Raw genomic sequence first — 24465 nt, forward strand, 5'->3', positions numbered from 1 at the left:
TTTTTGTGCAAAAATGTGGCCCTTCCTGCACAAAAACAATCCTACATGCAATGGAGGCACCCTTGCACCATGCGAGGGTGCCTGCATGAGAGGTAAGCAGCCAAAATGACGCCAGCACAGGGATAAAGACAGGAATGTGCTGTATTCTTTTACATACAGCGCATTCCCGCCCTTTCACTGTCACACAGCTGTAGAGCAGCAAGGTGACTTGCTGTGCTGCACTGTGTAACTTTTGGCCCTAGGTACTCTTAAATACCTTACCACAATTGTGATTATTGCAAAAATGTCACATGATATATGGCAATACTATGTACTTCACCCCCACATGGAAAATTCCATTAAAATGAAACATCGCAACGACTGCAACACGACGAACTATACAAACTTAACGAAGTGCCTCTGCAGGTGTTTAAATATTGGCAAGATGGAAAGGAAACTGAAACTGAGCATATTTGAACTTAAAAGCAACATTCAAACCAAGTCAGGGAAATCCACAGCTGCACATATCAACACAACGTCGCAAAAGGAAAAATAGATGGAGATCCTGAAAGTGACATACGCCAGAGGCCCTCACAAACCTGTAATCCTAGTTCTCTTCCAGGGGTATCCTCATCAAAGTCATAAGCATTAGAATATTCCTGCCCATGCGCGGGACCCCGGAAACAATATATCATATGTGCCCCACATATATATACTCATATATATATATACATACATATATATATATATATATATATATATATATATATATATATATATATATATATATATATATATATATATATATATATATATATATATATAAAGTTCCACACCTCCTCCGAGGTAGCCGGGACTCCAGGACAGCGGTGCACCCCAGGGTCGGAGGTTGCCCTGTCACATAGTCACAAGTTCCAAATGCAAAATGAATTTCAGGCGCACTCCACTCCAAAAAACGTATTACCAAGTCTTTGTACGGTTTGCAGAAATTACGGGTTTATTTATTCCATAATGTTAAGCATGTTGTAACAAGCTTTGATGGAAAGAACCCAACGCGTTTCGACGAGAAACTCGTCTTGCTCACGGGTAACACCCATGTCACATGCACTTCTTTAAATAAAGTTCAAAAGTGAAAAAACATACAGACAGTGAAAAATCAACATAGGTGAAGGACTTCACACTAAATTACTGTTGCAAGCAGCGGCCATCTTAGAGAGGGGTTTTGTTCATCACAAACATACATTGATGTTGTCTTCTTTTTATGAGAAGACAAATACATTAGTCAATTCAATAAAATTAATCGATACTAATAAGATATCCACCTATGTCCTGTCAGGCATCAAAATAGTAATAAAACATTGTGCATCACGAATAGCAAATAACGGACAATGCCAAGTAGTGATGTTATGGGAGATGACACACTGAGAACATTTGATCAAATTAGAAGTTTGGTAAATATCTTTAGCCTTATCCCTATTAATAATAAACTAGAGGCAAATACACGCTAAGTTGCGCAATACACGATTGGATATTTCCAGCTTGTAATCATCACACAATGAGTTCAATACCCCAGTGGGTAAATAATACTGGTGAATGTTCGGTCCCAAGTGGGAAACAGATAAATGAGAGCATCTAGTCATACGAACAAAGCACTGGGGTATTGAACTCATTGTGTGATGATTACAAGCTGGAAATATCCAATTGTGTATTGCGCAACTTAGCGTGTATTTGCCTCTAGTTTATTATTAATAGGGATAAGGCTAAAGATATTTACCAAACTTCTAATTTGATAAAATGTTCTCAGTGTGTCATCTCCCATAACATCACTACTTGGCATTGTCCGTTATTTGCTATTCGTGATGCACAATGTTTTATTACTATTTTGATGCCTGACAGGACATAGGTGGATATCTTATTAGTATCGATTAATTTTATTGAATTGACTAATGTATTTGTCTTCTCATAAAAAGAAGACAACATCAATGTATGTTTGTGATGAACAAAACCCCTCTCTAAGATGGCCGCTGCTTGCAACAGTAATTTAGTCTGAAGTCCTTCACCTATGTTGATTTTTCACTGTCTGTATGTTTTTTCACTTTTGAACTTTATTTAAAGAAGTGCATGTGACATGGGTGTTACCCGTGAGCAAGACGAGTTTCTCGTCGAAACGCGTTGGGTTCTTTCCATCAAAGCTTGTTACAACATGCTTAACATTATGGAATAAATAAACCCGTAATTTCTGCAAACCGTACAAAGACTTGGTAATACGTTTTTTGGAGTGGAGTGCGCCTGCAATTAATTTTGCATTTGGAAATTGTGACTATGTGACAGGGCAACCTCCGACCCTGGGGTGCACCGCTGTCCTGGAGTCCCGGCTACCTCGGAGGAGGTGTGGAACTTTATTGTGAAGTAAGCCGGTTGACCGCACTGCCGAGCGCTGTGTTGGTGGAGTTGTTTATAGTTACGGTGACTGAGAGTAAAACAGTTTGGCGAGAATTGGATTTGAACCTGGAACCTGTGGTGACGGAAGAACTAAGGAAAGGCAGCGTAGACTACCATACGCATGCAACGAGTGATTACCTCGGTTTCCCGCAGGGTGAGTTTTTCCAGATAACATTTTCATTCCATCTCATTTCCCTTTTCGTTTCTTACGAAACGCCGGCTGCAACAAACTCTCAGCGCCGCTTGTAATTGACACGCACCAACTAATCCATTGCGAAGCGTTCTGACCGGCAGCGCGACTTTTCCCTGCCCACTTTCTGGTTCACGCTAAAACCAGTACGTGGCAGCGGGGACCTCCAAATTTACCTACAAGAAATCGGAAGTTGTACAATATTACGGGTTTTGAATACCGAGATAAGAACTAAGAATTTAAAATCAGTTTACATGGTGCATGTGTGCAGAGCACCTGAAAGATTGAGCTGAGATGGATGACGAAACTGAGTCACGCAGGAGGCTTAGAGCACAATCGATGTTTGTGCAACAAAACAAGCAAGGATCTATTACAGAACAAGTTACAATCTCTAATACTACTGTGAACAAGTACCAAAAATTGGAGAAATTGATCCGTAAAGAGGTGTCCCGATGGTGGGAAGCAATAACATTAGAAAAATATCAGGAAGAGAAAAGAGTTCCTAGGGGTCTGCGGATCTTGATTTCCCCCTCACATGAAGTACCTGATGTTGAATTGGCTGAAGAATGGGCGGAGAACCTCATGGACTGTTCAAATAGAATGATGTCTATACTAATCAAACATGCTTGGAAAAATAGACTGATGTTGCTCAAACAGATTGCAGAACTAAAGAATGAAATAGAAAAAGAAGAAACAGCGGAGAATTTCATTAAGAAAATGGAAGAAATAGGCAAGCGGATCTGTAAGCATGAGGATGAAATCGTGGCAAAAAAAGAAAGGAAGTTTACAAGAGATAAGATCGATTATCAGGCTGGTCGTATCTTTACCTTTAGCCGCAAATATGATAACATGAAGCGGAAAGGCATTCAGGCCAATCTGGATATGATACAAGCAGGCAACGATGTGGAGAGTGAAGTAAGTGAGAGCGATGTCTCAGAGGATGGCACTACGCCTGTTGGAGTACAAAACCCTCCCAAATCGTCAAATTTTTGGGAGGAATTTCGCATGATGAACCAGTTTGCCCAACAACAGAATTGGCAGATAGATCGAGGCCGAGGGAAGGGCAGAGGCTCTCGCGGAAGAGGGAGAGGAAAAGGCAACGATGGAGGAGAGGCCACGCAATCCAAAAAGAAATCAGGAGAGGAGGGAGGAAGCACAATGGCAACCCCAATGGGAGTGGAAACACGGGGTCAAAGAAAACGAGGAAAATGAACCTGAACCTAAAGAATGTGGTAAATTTATCTTCCCGTATTCTATCTAATATGGAACATAATGTTTTGCAACACGGCCTTTCTTTTTGCCCTACCTCTATCTTTTGTTACTCCCAAGAACGCATTGATTTGTTCAAATTCACCAGAAAATTAAGACTGCATAAGTGGCATAAACTTAAAGTTAAAGGCACTGTTAAAAACACTGTTGTGGTGCCGCCAGCTGCTGAAACCATAGGAGAAATTGAAACTCTGATTGTGTTGAAACAATTGGAAAATGAAGATCTGGAGGATGGAACTATCAATGCTATGTCCTTGGGTTTTAACACTAACCTCAATACCATCAACACTTTTAAACCGAAATCTAACTTTAACCCCACATTACCATTCTGTGGAATTGACACATTTGAGAATCTTGTGATTAATGACCTAAAAAAATTGGCTAAAATGAACCATTGGTCCAATGATAACCTCAGCAAATCTGAACGTTTAGCAAAACGTACCCTAGAAAGTGATCCCTCAATTGTAATCCGCCAGTCGGACAAAGGGGGGAATGTTGTTGTGTTGGATACAGCTAAGTATTTACAGGAGGGGATACGTCAATTGAATTGTACAGAGTGCTATGAGATTACAACATTGGATAGAATTGAAACCTCTAACAAGGTATATTATGACATGTCGAAAAACTGGCATGCAGAGGGGATTTTAGAGTGGAACGAATATTCTTTTCTGCTCAACCGCAATCCTAAAGTGGCAATATTATATCTACTACCGAAACTGCACAAGAATGCAGTGGAGCCCCCAGGGAGCCCTATCGTCTCCTCTATGGGATAATTATTGGAGAAAACATCCAAATACATAGACCATTTTTTGCGTCCCTTTGTTGAGAAACTTCCTTCGTATTTGAAAGATAGCAGAGATTTCATTACCAAAATTAAAGATGTAGATTGGAAAGCTGACTACCTGATGATCTCTTTAGATGTGTGTAGTTTATATACATCAATAAGACATGCTGATGGTATTCAAGCATGCCGCCAGTTCCTTAAAGCCCGTTCTATCTCATTTTTAAATCATACTGAGATGTTACTTCAGATGATGTTGTTCTGTCTAGAAAATAATTTTTTTGTTTTCAATGATACCTACTTTAGGCAACGACAAGGGACTGCCATGGGAACTTGTTTTGCTCCCAGCTTTGCCAATCTGTTTATGGCCAGCTGGGAGCAACAAGTTGCACGAACCCAAGACTTGTATCGCAGCCATGTGATTCTTTGGCTGCGATACATTGATGACCTGTTCATCATCTGGGACGGTCCGTGCACATTGGCAGAACAATTCATCCGAATACTGAATCAGAACACTCTGAACCTAAGTCTGGAAGGGAAAATAGGCGACAGCACAATGGAATTTCTAGATCTCACGGTCCATGTATCAGATAAGAAACTTGTCACCAAACTTTTCAGGAAAGAAACTGCTGGTAACACCTTGTTACATGCAGACAGTGGCCATCCGAAATCTTCTATTCGGAGTATACCATTTGGTGAATTCCTGCGGGCCCGGAGAAATTGTAGCTCTGAACAGGATTTCATAGCTGAAGGTGTCTGTATGACTGAACGCTTCATTGATAGGGGCTACAATGCCAATATCATCCAGGCAGCATATGAAAAAGCCAGCTCCCTCAGCCAGGCAGAACTACTAGTGCCCAAAGATAAACCACCGGACATGGATGGCAACAAGATCCGATTTATAGCCACCTATCACTCCAAATCCTGGCAGGTCCAAAAAAGTCTAAGGAAACACTGGAAAGTACTTGGTACAGAATCTACTCTTGATGATGCATTAAGTTGCAATCCGGATGTTTCATACCGCAAGGCAAGTTCCTTGAAAGACAAGCTAAGCAGGAATGATGTCAACACTCTGAAAAATAAAAAATCTGATATAGAAGGTTTTTTCACCTGCATGACTTGCAAGGCCTGTAAATTCAGTACTAACGTGAAAAAGGTCTACTTTCCAGTGGAAAATAGGGAGAGAATTATCAAAAAACATCTGTCGTGCTTGTCAGACTACTGTGTATATGTTCTGATTTGCCCATGTGCGAAAAAATACGTGGGCAGCACCATGTTCCCTGCCAAGAAACGTATTCTTGAGCACATGAGGGCGATTCAGAACAAGGACCAACTATCGCTGATTGCCAGACATTTTGATGAACAACATAAAGGCAATCGTAATCTGTTGAAGTTTTTTGTCATTGATCGGGTCCCCCCATTAAAAAGAGGAGGTGACAGAATACGGAAACTCCGACAGTTGGAGAGCAAGTACATTGTAGACTTAGATACTAAGATTCCTGGTGGGCTGAACGCTGAGGAGGAGCTGTCTTGGCATTTGGGGGAATAATTTGAGCTGAAACTATGTGTGGCTACCCTGTGCCTTTTCTGATTTCTGAAATCTGTATAGTGGGTGTTTTAGTACAGTTCTGTTTTTAATGTGACTTTGAATTAGCCTCCTGCATTTAGGCTCTAAAATTGATTTTAATCTTCACGCAACTTTACTTATCACTGTATGTTTATTTGTAACTGCTGCAAGTTAGGGCTGGATTATAGGATAGTTATATCCTTATGTTGAAGTTGTTACTGAGGTGGTGTTCTCTTTTTTCTTTGTTCAGGCACAAGAGCCATCAAGATAAGACATTGTGAAGATCAATCAACTTGTGGACAATTTGCCATGAACTATCTAACTGATCAGTAGATATGGGATATCATTGTGATGAATTGTGTATTTCCCCACTTGGGATTATGAGGACTTATTTTATGGGGTTTTGCCATGATATAATGGAAAGCCACAATAATTGATTTAATGATTTCAACGTTTGTTGCTTTGTTCGTATGACTAGATGCTCTCATTTATCTGTTTCCCACTTGGGACCGAACATTCACCAGTATTATTTACCCACTGGGGTATTGAACTCATTGTGTGATGATTACAAGCTGGAAATATCCAATCGTGTATTGCGCAACTTAGCGTGTATTTGCCTCTAGTTTATTATTAATAGGGATAAGGCTAAAGATATTTACCAAACTTCTAATTTGATCAAATGTTCTCAGTGTGTCATCTCCCATAACATCACTACTTGGCATTGTCCGTTATTTGCTATTCGTGATGCACAATGTGTTATTACTATTTTGATGCCTGACAGGACATAGGTGGATATCTTATTAGTATCAATTAATTTTATTGAATTGACTAATGTATTTGTCTTCTCATAAAAAGAAGACAACATCAATGTATGTTTGTGATGAACAAAACCCCTCTCTAAGATGGCCGCTGCTTGCAACAGTAATTTAGTGTGAAGTCCTTCACCTAAGTTGATTTTTCACTGTCTGTATGTTTTTTCACTTTTGAACTTTATTTAAAGAAGTGCATGTGACATGGGTGTTACCCGTGAGCAAGACGAGTTTCTCGTCGAAACGCGTTGGGTTCTTTCCATCAAAGCTTGTTACAACATGCTTAACATTATGAAATAAATAAACCCGTAATTTCTGCAAACCGTACAAAGACTTGGTAATACGTTTTTTGGAGTGGAGTGCGCCTGCAATTAATTTTGCATTTGGAACTTGTGAATATATATATATATATATATATATATATATATATAATATATATATATATATATATATATATATATATGTATAGATAAAAACAAGCAATTGCAGCCAAATAAACAGTAGAGCTGAATTATGCTGTTAAGAATTTCCACCATACATGAACATTTGCATTAGAAACATGAGAAACAACACCAAAGATTGTTTAGAAACTGTTTTAATGCTTAGAAAGCAGTAGAAATTCTTATAACTCACTGAAAGCATAGAAAGCTCCTAGGCTGCATTGCAAACACACAGTCTAAGAAGACTGAAAAGCTAACCTGTAGCTGCATGCAACAAAAAACTGACACCGTGCCTTTAAGGCACTCATGACCCCCAGTATCCCATCATGCCTCAGGGGTGACAGTTGGGTCAGTTGTTCTTTTCGGAGACTGAAAAACCAAGTAACAAATAGGTTAACAATATCTCCTCATTAACGAATGTCCTTTGACCGGGGAGGCGGGAGGGTTGCTTATGATTTTGATGAGGATACCCCTGGAAGAGAACTAGGATTACAGGTAAGTAACTAATCCTTCTCTTCCAGGGGATCCTCATCAATAGTCATAAGCATTAGAATAGAATAGCGAGCCTCTCCTCATGCCTGCGGGCAAAGGAATAACAAGACAGTAATCTCATCAATAAGCCTGAGCAGGCCATAGGCTACCCAAACAGATTCCTCAAGGAGGCTTGTCCTACTTGAGTATCGGCCCTGGAATCAGATTCTAGGCAGTATAGTTCACAAACAGCTGATCCGTCTTCCTGATACCCTTGGTCTTTTCCAAATAAAACTTGAGCACTCTCTTAAGATCCAAGGAGTGCAGTGACCGCTCGGCTGGGGTCGTAGGATTTGGAAAAACGAAGGGAGGGAAATGGACTGATTTATATGAAAATCAGAAACCACCTTAGGCAAGAAGGATGGATGAGCCCTCAGGACTACTCTATTGCGGTGGAAAATAGTATATTGTTCCTTTGTACAGAGCGCTTGTATCTCACTTACTCTGCGCGTTGACGTAATCGCCACTAAAAAGGCTGCTTTCCAATAGAGATGTTGCAAAGAGGCCTTGTGGATGGGTTTGAAAGGAGGTGACATTAACCTGGATAAAACCAGGTTCAATTCCCAAGGAGGAGAAGGATTTCGCACAGGGGGATAGACTTTTTTCAACCCCTGGAGGAAGTCCTTGACCACCGGAACCTGAAAGAAAGAGATCTGGTTAGGTGATTTCCTGTACGCTACTATGGGTGACAGATGCACTCTGATGGAAGCATATTTCAACCCAGAAGTAGCCAAGGAAAGGAGATTTGGAAGGATGACTTCTTCCTGCCCTTTAATAGGATCTAGGTGACGATCCCTACACCATATGAAAGACCGCTTCCACTTGAACGCATATGACGCTCTGTGGAAGGCCTCTTAGCCTCTTTTAAAATGTGCATACATTCAGGAGGCAGGTTCAGATGCCCATATTGCAGGACTTCAGGAGCCATGCTGTCAGGTTCAGTGATGGAAGGTTGGGATGTAGTATCCTCCCGTTCATCTTGCTCAACAGGTCCGGTCTGCAAGGAAGTCGTCTGTGTGGACACACAGACAGGTGCAGAAGGTCCGGGTACCACAACTGCCGTGGCCAATCCCGAGCTATCAAGATCATCTCCATGTCCGACCTGAGGAGCTTGGACACCACCTTCGGAATCAGAGCCAGGGGAGGAAATGCGTAAGCAAATGCTCCTGACCAATCCATCAGGAGAGTATTCCCCTGCGTCCCTGGCCGATGGAATCTGGACGCGAAGGCGTGTTATTTTGCGTTTTTGTCGTCTGCAAACAAGTCTATGGTTGGACAACCCCAACAAAGAAAAAGTTCTTCTACCACTTCGTCGTTTAGCACCCAGTCTTGCTGATCTTCGAAGTGCCTGCTGAGTGCGTCTGCCTTGGTGTTCAATTCGCCTGGAAGGTGTACTGCCACTACTGATAGGCCCCGAGCCAGAAGCCAGTGCCAGATCGCCTGAGCCTCCAGGGAGAGAGGGCAAGATCGTGTGCCTCCTTTTTTGTTCAGATAGAACATGGTGGTGGTATTGTCCGTCTGAACTAGGACTGAGACGGTGTTTATAGCTGGAAGAAAAGCTTTGAGAGCTAGATGAACTGCCCGAAGCTCCAGCATGTTGATGTGGTAGGTTTGTTGCTGAGTCGACCACCGACCTTGAATTTGAAGGCACCGCATGTGTGCCCCCCAGCCCTCTAGAGAAGCGTCCGTGACCACGGACAGTGTTGGAAGAGGTTGGTGAAATGGTACTCCCAGCAACACATTCTGCGGGCGAGTCCACCATAGGATGGAAGTATTCGCCGTCTGGGACAAATTGATTCAATCCTCCCAATTCCCTGTCGCTTGGTCCCACTGGTCCTCTAGAGCCTGCTGCAGAGGCCGCATTCTCAGTCTGGCATTTGGAATCTGAAAAATACAGGACGCCATTGAGCCCAGCAAGGAAGCTACCTGTCTGACTGTTGGATGTCTAGACTGGAGGAGAGTCCGGCACTTCTGTTTCATAGATGATAGTCTCTCCTCCGAAGGAAACGCTTTCCCCAAACTTGTGTCCAGAACTGCGCCCAGGTAGTGGATGTTCTGGGTCGGTCGTTGGACAGACTTTTCCATGTTCACATGAAGGCCTAGCTTGTGCAACTGATGTAGGCACAGTTGAAAGTCGCTGAGCACCTGTCGCCCAGATGTACGTACAGACCAGGCAACAACAGTACTGGAGAACGTAAGGGGCATTCCTATATTCAACCTCTCTAGTAAAGAAATAGACCATCTATCTTCGGACTTATTAGCTAGAGGTCTGACATTTGTACCTTCGGCCAACTTTAACAAATTCGAATTTATGAAGGATTTACAATCATTTTTCAGGAAGAATCGCTTAAAGAAATTCTTTGCTGATCGCCCTTCCCATGAAGAAAATCTAAATGCATCGGGTTTAAAACCCCCATCTTCTTTTACTCCTTCGCTAGAAACAATAGGGAGTGAGGTTGAAATCCTTGAAAAGGCGGTCACGAGAAAAATGGAAAAAATTATTCGATATGTACCGATACCGAGTTCTAACCTATCCCCTCTAGAGAGAGAGATCTTAACTAATTTGGAACAAGACAGAAGCCTGACCATCAAACCTTGCGATAAGGGAGGGGGGATTGTCATCTTTGACACTACCACCTATATCAATAAGATGACAGCCCTCCTCTCATCGTCTGATCATTACTCCAAGGTGAATCGTAACCCTGAACCCAAACTCAAAACTCACATCTTGAGAATTGTAGAGGAAGCGTGTGAAGAAGGATACATCTGCCAACAGGAGGCGGAGTTTCTAACGCCCAGCTTCACAAGACTCCCCATTATTTACGGGGTTCCCAAAACCCATAAAGACACCAAGGATCCCCCCTGAGACCTATCGTCTCTACCATCGGGGCGACGACTGAACCCCTGTCTAAATACCTAGACAAATTTCTCAAGCCGATGGTAAGCGATCTGGAATCTTTTGTAAAGGATACGGGCCACTTCATTGAAAGAGTAGAAGGGACTCCCTTTTATGAGGACAGGGAAATCCTTGTTACCCTGGATGTGGAATCTATGTATTCCAACATCCCTCAGAAGGGAGCCTTTAAAACGATTGAAAGAATCCTGAGCCCCACCCCTGAGATCCAAAATGCCACCTTCATTCTTCAATGCCTAAAGATAGTCCTCTATGAGAACTACTTTGAGTTCAATGGCACCACATACAAACAAATACGAGGAGAGAGCATGGGTGCCAGCTGTGCCCCCAGTGTCGCTTGCTTGTATGTGGGGGGGTTCGAGAGAATCAACATCTATAATGAACTGGCCCCCTTCCATGAAAATGTTAAAATGTGGTCTCGTTTTATCGACATATTTTTCATATGGAAGGGGGACCAGGAATCGTTAAACGAATTCCTACTCTGGCTGAATGCGGCTGATCCCTATCTGCGTTTTACCCTACACTCCAGCAGAACCAGGATTGAATTCCTGGACATTTGGGTAGAACATAGGGAAAACCAACTTAGTGTTTCTCTGTATACTAAGCCTACCGCCAGGAACACTTTGCTACAGTATGGTAGCTTCCATCCCCGATTTTTTACAACAAGCAGACATCCTGAAAGCGAAACTGAAGCATCAAGGGTATCCACCTAGGCTAATCAAGGACTCCTTCAAGAGGGCGAGATACACTGATAGGGAACACATGTTTGGACCCCAACAAAAAACTTGCAATGATCAACTGGTGTGCATTATAAAACATTCTGAATTGAACCACAAAGTTCGCCAAGTAATTAACTCAAATTGGCATCTACTTAATTTGAAAAACAATAACTTCCCCCTGGTCAAACCGATCTTTGCCTTCAAAAGAAACAAAAACCTTAAAAATCATTTGGTGAGAGGCAAACTCCAGGAGGCATTACCAACCATCCAGTCTGGCATTGGGAATTTGGACCCCGTTTATGGCAATCACCAATGCGGCACCTGCCAGGCCTGCCCCCTAGCCATTGTGGGGGACACCATCACGATCGGCGAGCGTAAGATCTCTGTGGCACGAAACAAGAGACTGGCCAACTGCCGCACCTCCAATGTCATCTATGTGATTCTGTGCCCCTGCGGCATGCCGTATGTGGGTGAAACAGGCAGGGAATGCCGCCTACGCATAGGGAACACAAATCTAATATTAGAATAGGAAAAACTTCAGCCCCCATCGTCAGTCACTGGATCAGAATGAATCACCAAGAAAAAGACCTGAGATGGTTCATCTTAGAAAAGATCCTTCCTGGGAAGGGAACGAATCCTACTGCCCTCCGCAAGAAACGTGAGGTATACTGGATTTCTTTGCTCCAATCTGTCCTAAAAGGCCTCAACGAGGAATGTCCGTGGAATCAAGCTATTATCGGAGCGCCAACCTTCTCTTCAGGGATATAGTCATGAGACCCGGTCACCTCATTCCCCTGAAAGTCCTGGTGGGGATGCCGCACTACCCTGGAATGAGTTCTATATTGGAATAGCTTATGTACCTTTAGTGCTACATCAAACTCCTCTATGGTGACGCTTCACCCACTATCTATACCCCCTCTGGGCCGTTTGTAACTGTTTCTGCCCACAAAGGGGGAATACATTGGATACCAAAATGAATCCAACCTAATCTCGATATGTCATCATCCTTGGTAAATAAACTCGATTTTATTCTTTCATTTCCGATATCAGCTTGCGTCCGTATGGGACCATAGACGTGTAAACTAACTAAGGTAAGGCTTTACCCTCAGGAAAACCATAGGGACGCACCATATAAACAGTATGCGCCCACATCTAGTCCGTCGTCCGTTACCTTCTCCCCTTCGGAACGAGAATCGTCTCGGAAGGAAAAGGAAAAAGAAAGGGGGAAAAAAAACTTCCCCTTTAGTCCCCTGTCTATTATCATTAACGCCCAGCTGAAGCGTTTTCGGAGCTCTTTTAAAGAGCAGAGCAGCGAGTAGCGGGGACTCGGCTTCCTGAAACGAGGTGGCGGCTCGGCTTGACGACTTTGTGAGATCGGAGCAGCATGTAAGTAATGAGATCGCCCCCTGCACGGTTTAGAGCGCGATTGAGCTACGTAGATATTCTAAACTGGAGCGACCTCATATTTTAGCGTTTTTTTGTGTGGGACTAAACGCCACTATTTACTAAGCGTCCCTCAGTGTGGGGCTTACCGTTGCTAGCGCCCACTATCATCCATAATCTGCGTACTTGTGACTGAGCGTGCAGTGTCTGCCCTTTATCATTTCTCAGACCACACGTTTTGCTGTTTTTCATTAGACGGAGACTTTGATCCAATAACACAGTTTGATATTGCGCCCCTATCAGGACATTCAATCGTAGAGAAACAATCGCGTATGACACAAAGGTAAATCACCATCTCCTTTATTGAGCTTATTTCGGAGTGCTGTTTCTGCAGCTCGTGGCTTTCCGTTAGACGGAATCATATGTATGCCTAGTCGTAGCCTAAAAGCACTGGCTGAACCCTTTGCTAATTTACATTTATCTTTACCCCATCTAGAAATAGGAGACAATCTCCTTTTTATCTATCTGGATAACGAACATCATTGGCCCTGAGCCTCGAGGACTCTCCATCTTCAGTCACACTAACAGGTAAACAACCGTTACACTGACCCCTCCTTCTGTTTCCAGAAACCACATAGTTGGCATCTTTTCTTCTTGAGGAAGTCGAGATGGCCATGTATAACGAGATTATGTGATGCTACCCTCCCCTCGCCCCTTCATACTTTACCTAACAATGTCCTAACTCTTTTATAGGAATTGCTAACTTGGGATGACCTTACTGCCTCTGATCTGCCCATAAACTTTGAGACTGATCCCTTCTATCTGTTTAAGCCCAGCCTCCTGTGATACAAACTAGTGAATATCCCAGGTAAACTGTTTGGCTATTTATGTTTCAAATATCCGCAGAATAGAGTCCTGATCTCGCGTTTACCCCAGATCGGTGACTCCTTTTTCACTAAATGTACTTGTTGATGGGATTGTTTCTTCTTCTTAGGAGTGCATCCGACCTGTGGAAGTACACCCTATAGTCCTCCCGGGCCCACCGATAAATGACTAAGTGGCAAACAAGTGTAGCCTATTCTAACCTAAACAACACAGCACCCCCTGGTTTTGAGATCCAGACCGTTTGTCCCAAGCCCCTTGACACTACCAGGATGAAACTGATTAGAGGCGATTAAAACCATGAGATTGACCGGGAGAGTACCCCCTTAAGCTCCTCCCCTTGTAAGAAGGGGATAGAACAAGAAAGAATGTGCTCCCCCTTAGCACTCTATATAGAGGGACACCCTACCTGCGCAACTTAACGAAGTGAATGAACCTAGACGTATAATAAGAGAGATGAATGAAGGTGAGATGAATGAATGCAGAGAGCCTAATGGAGAAATCCCCCAAATTCCTTGTGAGTCTATAGAGGTTTTTTTACCCGATGATAATAAATGATGAATACGTATGAAAGCCCTCATGGACCAGGATACTCAATGCGTTTGTTTAAAACATGTTGATATTTTAATAATAAATCAATAGAAAATAATTATCACACTAAGATGAACTGTCTTGGCTATCGTGTTATTATTCTACTAAATGTATATATTTACAACCCAAAAAAACTTTTTTTCTATCACAGTGTTGTTCCCCCTTCCCACGGTACCTCCTGGCCCTGATGAAGGTGTGGCCTGACTTGGCCGCTTCACCGAAACGCGCGTAGGCGTCTATGGTGTTGAAGACAGTGACCCATTGTCATCCGTTGGATCGGCCTTTTTTCCATCTGATCTAGCCTCCTTGTATTTAAAGTACATTTCCACCTGACCTTCTATTCAGGCATTTGGGTACCATGATTTGGTTTTTAACTAGAACAAAGAAGTATGAATGATGTTGTATGACTGTGTCTCGATTGAGGATTGATGAGGTATGTGTGGTTATGTGTGGGACCTCACTGTGAATTGTGAATTATTTATGAATTGCTATTTTGTATGATGAACTTGTCTATTTACTAAAAATTGAATTAACTGTAATTCTGTGTGTTCTAAATGATAAAAATGAAAAAATAAAGAGAAAAATGGACTCTATACAAATGTTGTAATTGTCTAACTCGGCATTGCTCTCTGGTCCATAAAGGTATTTAAGCAAGTTGGACCCTAGTATAGGGCCTTTCTATCCACGGCAGGGTTCTTTTCATTCTTTCTTACAGTGTTTTTTCCCCCCTACCTGCCTTTTATGTTGTATCCCCTGGGGAACCCCCTTCTTTTTTGTTGTATGGATAGACAAAGAGCCCCTTCTTGTGTAGATAAGCCGCAACCACTGCCATGCATTTGGTGAAGACTCGTGGTGCTGACTTGAGCCCGAAGGGCAGCACTTTGTACTGGTAGTGCTTGCTTTCTACCACAAATCTCAGGTATTTCCGATGGCGAAGGGCGATTTGAATATGAAAGTATGCATCTTGCAAATCCACCGAACACATCCAATCCCCGACTTGGAGATGTGGACATATTTGGTGAAGAGCCAACATGCGGAACTTTTCTTTGACCACCACCTTGTTTAGAAGGCGAAGGTCCAAGATGGGTCTGAACTTGTCCTCCTGATCTTTTTTGGGGACAAGAAAGTATCTGGAGTAGACTCCTTTTCCCCTTTGAGAGGGAGGTACTTCCTCAATGGCTCTTTTTTGAAGAATAGTCTTGACCTCTCTTTAGAGAAGAGTTAGTTGGTACAGACGAGACTTTTTTGGAGGTATGGGCTTTGGGATCGCACGGAAACGTAGTGCATATCCATTGCGAAGTATATTCAGTACCCAACCATCTTTTGTGATGCTGATCCACTCTGCCAGATGTTGCAAAGCACTTCCTCCCACTGGAGTGGGCAACGGCGCCAGAGGAAGCCACTGCTTCTCGGTGTAGAAGAGGACTGCTGATGACCTCCTCTACCCCTGTTGGATTTGCCTCCTCGAAATTGGGCTTTTCCCTGATTGTTGTTCTGGGACCACTGAGGGGTTTGAGCCCTCTGTTGAGCCCCTCTGCCCCTGTTGGATTTGAAGCGTCGTTTAAATTCCTTCTTCTTCTCCAAACCGACCGCTTTTACCGTGTCAAGTTCGATTTTCATCCGGGTCATTTCCTACTCCGCGTGTTCCCCGAAGAGAGAGGACCCAGAGAAAGGAAGATTCAAGATGCGTTGTTGAGCATCAGATTTCAGGCCTGTCAAGCATAACCATGAAGACCTTCTGGCAAATACTCCATGGGAATAAGAGTGTGCCGCCAACACTGCACTTTCCGCCGCGGTGCTTATCATTTGATTAGCCACCAGACAGCCTTCCGTTAGTGTCTCTTCAAAGTCCTTATGGTCCTCCTTCGGTAGCTTGGCTTTGAAGCGCTCCATCGAGTCCCATAAGGCTCTGTCATATCTTCCCAGCAGCGTGGAAGCACTGGAAACCTTCAAAGAAGAGGCGGCAGCATTACAAACTCTGCGACCCCATGAGTCCTGTGTCTTACTGTCCTTATCTGGAGGGACAGAAGATGAAGGAGCAACTGCATGTGTCTTCCAAGCCGCTGCCACAATCACAGAATCTGCTGATGGATCAGATTTGACAAAGATTGGGTCTGAGTCCGCAGGCTTGTATTTCTTTTGTATACGAGCCGACACTGCTCTGATGGTTGCAGGGGTGAGGAAAATGTTCTTGACTCGTTCCATGAGTCCTGGGACTAAAGGAAGCAACGGACGGGAAGAAGATTCATGGTGTAATGTCTCAAAAATTACTGTAGAAGTCACTTGTGGGACAGCCATCTCAATATTTAATTTATGTGTCCCTCTCTGCAGAACATCTAGATAGGTATTGATGTCGTCCACTGGGGAGACTCTGGGGATAGAGCTGTCTGTGAGAGTAGGAGAGTAATTCCTTCTGGAAGATCGGGTAGAGGAGGTAGAAGAGGTGGAAGGAGTTCTTCTACTCCTGCAATGGGAACTGTGTCGCCTCTCGCGTGATCTTCTGGAACGAGATCTATCTGGTCTCCTTTCAGGTGAACGTGCTGCCTGTCGCCTGGGAGGACTGACTCTGTCTACTTCAGCCACCAGTCTTTGCAGTGGAGATCTGTGTTCCGGGCTGACGTACTGCCGAAGGCATTCCGTAGCCCCTGATTCCTGCCAATTCTGCAGTGGTGCATACCATCTAGTGGACAGCCTCACTCCATGTGCAGAAACATCTGACCGACGTGGAGGAGATTTATGGACAGTACTTCTGGTGCCTGAAGATGATCTGGAGGAACCTGAAGCCTCAGAAGAGGAGTGACGCGAAGCCGATTCCGTCACAAGAATCGCAGAGTGCCTCGACGTCGATCTATCCCTCATCGTCGATGAGTGATGTGAAGAACGACGGTCTCTCGACGTCGAACCCCGCTGACTTGCCGACGACGGAGCCTGGTCTCTCGACGTCTAACGGCGCTGACATGCCGACAACGGAGCCTTCTCTCTTGACGTCGAGTGTCTACGTGTCGACGGCAGAGGAACTCTGGACATCCTCGACACCGAATGTTGACGAGACCTCGACGGAGATCGCCTCTTCGACGACGATCGACGCCTGGTTGTCGACGGCGGAGGGGTCTTGGTCCTGGACGCCGGACATCGCCCTGTTGACGGCGGCGGAGGAGTCACACTTCTCGACACCGATCGTCGCCGGGTTGACGACGGCGGAGGGGTCTTGGTCCTCAACGCCGATCGTCGGCGAGTTGACGACGGCGGAGGGGTCTTGGTCCTCGACGCCGATCGCCAATCGTCGCCCGGTTGACGACGACGGAGGAGTCACTGGCCTCGACGCCGATTGTCGCCCTGTTGATGACGGCGGAGGCGTGACCTCCCTCGACGCCGATCGTCGCCTGGTTGACGGCGGCGGCAGTTTTCTGCCGATAAAGCGGCGATAATTTTATCGCCCAGGCTTGAAAATATGCCCCTAGATACACTCTAACTCAAAGAACCGCATCAAAACATCCAATTTTTTCTAATGAATTCCACCCACAGGGTTGATTCATTCTTGTATTACACAATGTGTCCCTTGTAGTCTGGTTCTGAATATATTGCCTATGAAGGTTACACAAATCACATGCAAGTTGTATTCTTTTACACAATTTCGGTATACTTTGATTCTCTTTTCACATTACCTAATGCACTATGTTATAGTTGTTACATTTTGCCCTCACATCCAGGAACCATTCACCTCATACACAACAACAACAATCATACAAGCAATCATCTTGCACTCCTAAATCAATAACTCACTGTTCCATATTTGACATGAATTGTCACCACCATACATGCATTATTTTAATTTGACATATCATTTCAGGCCCAACATCATTTAACCCTTTCGCTGCGGCGGCTATTCCGCCGCAGCGCTAAGGGGGAGGCGGGGCCGCGCGGCAGTCCCGTGCTGGTGACGGAACCACTCCGTCACTGCCCGCGGGTGAGCTGTGCTTATGGCGGAACAGTTCCGTCACGGCCCCGCCCGCCTAATAGAACCTTCAGGGCAGGCGCGGAATTCGCGCCGCGCAGGCGCGGCGAGCGGTCCGTGACAGAACCGTTCCGTCACCAGCACAGCCCACCCGAGGCTCGTGACGGAACGGTTCCGTCATGAGCATGGGAGGGGTTAACTTCAGTTCACTACCATTTTAGACAGTGTTATATGGCTGCCTTTATTCACCTTGTTCAAAACGTAACTCATTACAACAGGACTTAATACATTACACATTATAAGATGCAATCAATTACACCCCCAGCTAGCTTTATTCCATAAGCACCTGCTTTTTCTTGCATGCAAAACAGATTTCACATCTGCAGTTATATTTTTGCCAGACCCGGCACCGTCACTTGTATTGGACTGGTACTCTACCACTCATATTCACTGTTGTCACTAAAACTTTCTTTCTCTATTATTTTCAATTACTCTTCCCCATCAAGCACAAGGTCATGCTCCCGCAAGTTTTCCATAGATTTCCTGGTGAGAAGGCATTTATGCAACATACTACTGATTCTCTCTCTCTCTCTCTGTATATATATATATATATATATATATATATATATTATATATATATATATATATATATATATGGACATTGGGAGTGCTTTTGGGATTACTTCGCCACCCACCAGCTTATTCGTGACGACCCCGGTGGTAATCTGTCCACATCTCCCTCGCCGTCGACCCAATTGCATCGGACTCTTGCATTCTGGGAGTTGGAGTCTGGGTATTCACCGCGGCAACCAACAGGTGTGTTGCATTATCAACAAGGGGGAGGAGTTTGCAGGACTTACAAGTTCGAGCTGGGTGATTGGGACAGTATGGTGAGGAAATCGCTGCAATACAGGGCACTGAGGAAGGCTACAGGCCGAAATGCATCTGCCGCTATTGCTTTTGCTGCCAATTAAAGCTTGGTCCTTTCCTGAACTCCCCCTCTGGCTTCTGATTCTTCTAATTGCGGAGGGATGTTTTGCTATATTTTCTGCTCCAGCCAGTGGTGCAGTTAGGATGGCCCTGCAGCTCCAAGAGACCTAGTCTACAACTGGCACATTTTCGCTGCTTTGCAACGAGATCAAGGCTCGGGATACCGAGTTGACCGGAGTCCGCCACTTCACCCAGGACAGCGCAGGCGGAGCGAGGTATTTTACCTCCATCAGGACGCTGTGCCGTAGTATGGCTGTCCCTGCCTATTTGCTGACCTGGTGCGAGTGGCTGCTGCAGTTCGAGGGGGCCCAGGGAGGGCCTTGTGGACATTGGAAGTGCTTTTGGGATTACTTCGCCACCCACCAGCTTATTCTTGACGACCTCGGTGGGAATCTGTCCACATCTCCCACCCCGCAGACCCAATTGCATCGGACTCTTGCATTCTGGGAGTTGGAGTCCGGGTATTCACGGCGGCAACCAACAGGTGTGTTGCATTATCAACAAGGGGGAGGAGTTCGCAGGACTTACAAGTTCGAGCTGGGTGATTGGGACAGTACGGTGAGGAAATTGCTGCAATACAGGGCACTGAGGAAGGCTACAGGCCGAAATGCATCTGCCGCTATTGATTTTGCTGCCAATTAAAGCTTGGTCCTTTCCTGAACTCCCCCTCTGGCCTCTGATTCTTCTACTTGTGGAGGGATGTTTTGCTACATATATATATATATATATATAGATATATTTTCCCAATCCTGACTTAGGCTTCAGAAGAACAGGCACCGACTCCGTGGGTCAAATCAAAGGTTTTTATTCACCAATACATACGATCAGACGCGTTTCGGCGGACAAGTCCGCCTTGTTCACTTCATCTGCTTTACACCAAGTTAGTGAGCCTTATTTATACCTGTGCATGTTTGATAGGTGTTGGAACAACCATGTGACATAATTAGGTGTTTGACTGTAAACATAGAAGAGTTAATTGCGCTGTAAAACATGCAAGTCATTGTGACACCTCAAACATAAACTTCGTAAATCATGGTAAATAAATCTTTACAATTCGCGGTTCATGTCAGTGTGTATACATTTCATGTGGAAATAATTTTAAACATATTGTCTGGAAAAGATTATTCAAAAATAAACTGAATGACTGCTGTCTGTTCCATGCCGGTTTAGACATGGAAGAGTTCCTAACTCCACGTGTATATGTTTGTGGCCGCTCAGTAGTCTGTAACCTCTTTGTTCTTTATCGCGGTCCCTGCATGTCGTGTTTTGGTGCATCCCTGCTCGCGCGCGTCTGAAGGTGAGTATCAAGCGTGCAGGCCTGTTTGAATTATGTGTGATATCGACCTACAGGGGCACGGATACCTCGGTGTCCTGAGGGAAAGTGATTGAGCTCTGTATGTAAGCTACCTCCTCATATTGTTCGTGTTTTCGGGGGCCACGAGGGCACCGTGTGCAAAATACTAAGTTCGATCAACTACAGGGCTTGTCAGTGTATTCCCCCTGTCCATATGCCGCCAATTGCCTGTTTCAGGTACAAATTGTGGAATGGTGCAAGTGCACATGTAGAGGGAGTAAATACGCGAATTGCGTGCAGTTTAACTTGAGGTGTTTATACATTAATTAGTAGGGGACCTCAAGGTTTATTAATACGCTGTGCGTAAAAGTTTAAGTTGGTGATAATCGGCAAGGTAGGAGTCCAGCCCAAGTGGGCTTTGACTCACGTCTCAATAGCGAGATGCCTAGATTTATCACGATATGAAATTGATGAATCAGATATATGTGGCGGGTGTCATTAATGGCGGGACAGACAAGTGTTGCTTGATTGAAAAAAGGGGGGACTATGAAGTCATGGTGGCTACTGAGCATGTTTAGAGCTACGTGGTTGTTGTAATTAGTGGTGAGTGTGTGTGATAAAAGTGGAAAAGAGAATAATATAAAGGAATAATAAGTGCACTAAGTGAGTTTAAAAAGGACCAAGTCCTAGGATGGTGAAACTAGATGTTAATCAGTAGTTGGGTTTATCTCAGGAATCGTGAGTAGGGATGTTCAACCGATAAGCGGGTGGCATGTCATAGATGTACACTAAGTGCCTCATCAGCATTGAGCCCAAAGGGGATCTTACTGTTGAGCTCTATGATGTATTTGGATTCAAGTTGTCTCAGTTTCTGTAGTCTGTTCCCTCCCCTGATGTTGGGTGCTACACTGTCCAACACAAAATAAGTGAGTTCCTCACTTTTACCGCTGTGGTAAGCATTAATGTGACGAGCCACAGGGTATGCTGGATCGTTATTGACAATTGCCCTAAGGTGTTGGAGGATCCTCACATGGGCTGGATGTATGGTGCTCCCCACATAGATTAAATTGCAGGAGCATTTGAGCACGTACACTGCGAAGTCTGTTTTGCAAGTGTAGTGTTGTCTGATTTTGAAAGGGGATTTTCTAAATGGGAATGCGACCGATTTCGTGTTGACCCCATGTTGGCATGCTTTGCACTTAGTGCACTTGTAGAAGCCAGGTTGGGAATGTAACCAGATCTTTTTAGTCGGAGCAGATGGTGCATAATTAACCAATTCTTGGCTCATTGAAGTTGCTCTTCTAAAGGTCAGCTGTGGTAGTTTGGCACAACTCTGTCCAATGACAGTGTCATTTTTGATCAGTGGCCAGTGTCTGTAGAGGATTTTCCTAATGTTCTTATGGTGCATATTGTATCCTGTAATCAGTCTGGGCATATTGTTGATGCCAGTTTTTCTGATGTCACTTGTTGCTTTGGGCTTTTTTTGGAGTAAGACCGTCCTGTCTAGATGGTCACTTTTAAGTCTTGCTTTGTTTAGGGTGGTAGTGCTATAGCCTCTTTCCTTGAGTCTGGCACAAAGGTTGTCTGTGTAGGAGTGGAGGTCTTTCTGTAAGCTGCAATTTCTCTTCATCCTTATGCATTCAGCATAGGGGATGCTTTCTTTGAGGCTTGTGGGGTGGAAGCTTGTTGAGTGCAAGATGGTGTTCCCTGCAGTCTCTTTTCTGTGGGTGCGGGTCTGTATTTTCCCTCCCTCATGGAAAACCTCAACGTCTAAAAAGGTGATTTTTTTCTTTACTGGCCGTACAAGTGAATTTAAGATTCAGATTGTTATTGTTTATGTCGCTGGAGAATTGGAGGGCGCTATCTTCTGTACCCCTCCACAGGATGAAGACGTCATCTATGTATCGCCTGTACAAGACAATGTTGTTAGTGAAGGCGTCAAGATGTTGGGTCATGAGTACTTGCTCCTCCCACCAGCCCATATGCAAATTAGCTTAGCTGGGGGCGAAGCAAGTACCCATGGCCGTCCCCTGTGTTTGCTTGTACAGTAGCTTGTTGTACGTGAAAGTGTTGTTCTCCAGGCACCATTCTGCCATGTGTAACAGCATCAGTGTGTGTTGCAACAGAGCTATGTTTCTATTACCCAGGAAGTGTTGCATTGCCCTTAAGCCATCCCTATGTCTGATGCTTGTATACAAGCTCTGGACATCTAAGGTCACGAAATTAAGATCTTCAGTCCAAGCAAAATCATTTATACAATTCAGAAAATCCCCAGTATCTTGAAGGAAAGCTGGCAAGGTTCTCACTATTGGTTGCAGGAAATGGTCAATGTATTTACTAGTGTTCTCAAAAAGACTACCTATAGCAGAAATAATCGGCCTAATATATATATATATTTGTGATTCCGCAGGTGAGCCGTGGCTTGTATCTCACCTCCTTTTCTCCACAAGTACGGACACGGACCAGATGAATTCTAGTGAAAATTATTCTATTTTCAGCAGTTTTGTCGCCATCATAACGTTTCGGCTTCCCTGAGCCTTGATCCATGATCATATATATTTCAAACAAATTGAAAAAAGCTACAGTGATCAAGAACTAGTAGAGTTCGAAAAGTGTAGGTGGAGAGGAGGTGACGGTCATTAAAACTTGAGTGGAACCATCCAACAAGAGTGTGGATTTTCTTTCAATTTGTTTGAAATAATACAGCGAAGTTGTCCTTACTTCGCAGTCGGCACCAGCTAATAGTGCTCCTCCCGCAAGGACATCTTGTTGGATATATATATATAAATATATATATATATGTTAAGAAATTTTATTAACATGTCAATGGGATAGTGTCAAATGACACTGACGAAGGCAGTACGCCGAAACGCGTTTGTGTGGTCCCCAAAGAAAATAAAAACTGTGGATCTGAGTTACCCCTCTGGAGTGCTATAATTTTTGCTGAAAAGCAGAAATAATGAGCAGGATGTTTCGCGGCGTTTTCACGAGCTGCTGACAGCACCCGACCGGGAGTGCGCGTTAGAGAGCAACGTGGAAAACGAGCGGTTTTGAGAAGCATTGCGCACAGCTACTGCTGTTGGGCGTGGATTGAGCCCGCAACCCGAGGACCAGGACCGAAGCGGTGTGGTGTGCACCTAGGGGAACCCGGGAAGCCGACTGACTGATAAAGCCCCCCTCTGGTGAGCCCACTGTGCGTGTATATATACCAGTGTGACAGCGGAATTGTGGCAGGGCTTCTCAGAGGGGTACCGGCATTCACAGAACGGGGGCTGCAGTAGACAGCAGCTCGATTAGCGCTAGCCGGTATTTGACTTTCTGGCATATTTTCAGATACTGAGCGCCGCACAGCGGCAAAGGATATGTTCAAACGACGAGAGAAGCCGTCTGAGGTTTTATCAAAAACAAAATCTATAGAACCTCAAAATAGCAAATTAAACAATACCATGTCCAAACTGGAAAGACTTCACGAACGTGAAGTCAGGAAGTGAAGGGAGGCAACAAGCTTAACAAGCTACATTGAAGAGCACCGGGTACCAAGAGACTTGAGAGTCCATACTGTGCCATCATACGAGCACCCTGACCCACAACTACTCACGGATTGGGCAGAGCACACGACCATGTACTTTGAGGGAACTCTCAAGATACTCGTGAAGTATGCCTGGATTGACAGGGAGAAGGCATTAGCGGAGATCAAATTGACTGAAGAGGAGCTTGATAAAAAGCAAG

At 44.3% G+C, this 24465-nt stretch overlaps 1 protein-coding gene across 2 annotated transcripts in view; it reads right to left on the reverse strand.

Annotated features, from left to right (window-relative positions):
• CCDC171 (coiled-coil domain containing 171) overlaps positions 1 to 24465 on the reverse strand; it is a 2807212-nt gene that overhangs the window by 1722480 nt on the left and 1060267 nt on the right. The window lies entirely within an intron of this gene.

This window comes from Lissotriton helveticus, chromosome 2_1, assembly GCF_964261635.1.
Source record: "Lissotriton helveticus chromosome 2_1, aLisHel1.1, whole genome shotgun sequence".
In the NCBI taxonomy this organism is placed as follows: domain Eukaryota; kingdom Metazoa; phylum Chordata; class Amphibia; order Caudata; family Salamandridae; genus Lissotriton; species Lissotriton helveticus.